We start from the raw sequence: 2,130 nt of genomic DNA, 5'->3' as shown, positions 1-2,130 counted from the left end.
GGCATGGCATTTAAGTTTAGCCTGAAAATTCTTTCCTACATATGCACATCTTTATCCACATAGTTTAACATTCTTAGTACCACTCAAAAAGCATTTTTAACGAGCATTCTATGTCCCAACATTGAAAAATTCTTATCCAGTTCCTTCAATCAATTCATCTCACTCCATCATTAATTATCTTTTCCCTCTCTCTCTCTCTCCCTCTCTCTCTCTCTCTCTCTCTCTCTCTTATTTTTTCTTTTTTTATTCCCCTGAGGGGGTGCACCATTCCTGGAAGTACTGCAATACCAGGTGGATACGTGGAGTGGACAGAGTAAGCTCCTATTCCAACTCCAAGCTCCAAAAATCCATTTAATATATTGTCCTCATATAGCGGACATATCAGATATTAAACTGATAAGAATAGATACTACATGTGATCTTAGCCAAAAGGCCTAGAAGCGATTATCTTTCTTATAAGGCTATTAAAAAATTACACCAAATTAATCCTATTACTCACTAACAAGTGAGTAGTCTAACAAAATTTTATGTCATTAATATCAATAAGACACTAAATTAAGGCAAATATTGTTATCTTGAGGCAGGCTGGCCTAGAAGTCAGGTCAGTTACCTCCTCCTTTTAAGTAACAGGACATTACAAGCTTTTTAAAATATATCTGACAAATTATAAGTTACCTCTTTAGAGGAAGTTTTGTTGTTTTTAATGATCCTCTATGTAAGGTGAACTTGACCTAGAACAAATATCTGGCAAATTCACTCCTTAAAAGACATTTAACTTTTCCTTTTTAACTTCTATGCTTAGGTCTTTGATTTCCTTGAAATGGTTCTCTAGAAGAGAAAAGAATATCACCTGCGTCCATCTCATCTCTTTAGTTACAAACAGTCACAAACATGACACGACTAACAAGCACAATGAGCACACATAAACACATACACACACACACACATATAAAAAGAACATATCCTCCTGGTAAAATCAAAAAGAACTTGAAGTAATCTCAATTCTTTGTGTTTTTAAAATATCTTTTACTATGGCAATTAGCTCCTTTTTACTCTTTGTTTATTTTTTTTCTTTAACCTGTGTTCCTTATGCCTTGAGGGAAGTTTTAAGCCTTTCAACAATTTATGCTTACTTAGGGTCTGTCTCATGATAGAAAAGGAAAGAGGAGAAACAACAAGACCAGAGGGCAACATTCCCGGTCGGAGAACCGGCATGGGGGGTTTTCCGGTGGGCCTACCGTGAGCCTGACCACAATGTTAAGAGCTGGCAGCTGCTCTAAGTGCATTTACTGGCTGTTGCGTACCCAGTTTTGTTGATAGGAAGAGAGGCTAGATAGGAGGTCTTTGCAAATGCCCAAACGGGCTGTCGGGACTCACACAGGGAGCTAGGGGTCTTCAGCCAATGCCAGAGGGTAGCCCTGGCCAAGAGGCTTCAGTTGCCCTGTCGCTATGTTGCAATTCCAAGGAGTTGTCAGGAAACATAGAGGGGATGTAAGTAGGTGTTCAACTAAGCTTGCCTAACTGGCTTAACATCCTGACTGCACCAGGTTTCACATCCTGACCATAAACTGGCTTTTTGCAAAAGATAAGATTCTATAAGTAGTCTGCTGACCAGTTCCAGAAGTACCTAGCAGAAAGCTGGATGGACCAGCTTTCTGAGTAATGAGTCAGTTTATGAGCAGGCCCAGGCAAAATGGAGAAGCTTTTGCTCTATGGCTCACGACAACTTCCTTTAATCATTGCTGTGTGGTAGAAAAGAATACTTATTTTGTGTTCAGTGTAAGTAAAATTCTTTATGTATACAAATGTTCAAGCTTCCAGGGAGATAATTCAGTTGCTACAATGCTTTCCTTGAAATCATGAGGACCTGGGTTTGGCAAAAAATGCTTGACATAGTGAGTCATGCTAGTAATCCCAGTGTACAGGAGATAGAGACTGGAGGTACTCTGGTGATCATTGGCGAGCCAGTCCAGCTCAGTCAGCAAGCTTCAAGCCAATGAGAAATCCTATCTCAAAAAATATTAGTGGACAGGGCTCCTGAGGATTGACACTTGAGTTTGTTTCCTGGTTTGTACACATGTATGCACAAGCATGTATGTGTAAACACATGCGACCACATGCATACAATCT

The 2,130-nt window shown here is 39.5% G+C and overlaps 1 non-coding gene across 1 annotated transcript; it reads right to left on the bottom strand.

Moving 5' to 3' along the window:
* Positions 1-254: 254 nt before the first annotated feature.
* LOC123457021 lies at positions 255-445 on the bottom strand. The gene has a single exon (XR_006634864.1). It is a non-coding gene; the product is annotated as a U2 spliceosomal RNA (small nuclear RNA).
* Between the last annotated feature and the right edge of the window lie 1,685 nt (positions 446-2,130).

The sequence above is a fragment of the Jaculus jaculus genome, chromosome X (genome assembly GCF_020740685.1).
Source record: "Jaculus jaculus isolate mJacJac1 chromosome X, mJacJac1.mat.Y.cur, whole genome shotgun sequence".
In the NCBI taxonomy this organism is placed as follows: Eukaryota; Metazoa; Chordata; class Mammalia; order Rodentia; family Dipodidae; genus Jaculus; species Jaculus jaculus.
The sequence above is the reverse complement of the archived record's forward strand: the minus strand, read 5'-3'. Positions and strand labels throughout refer to the sequence as shown.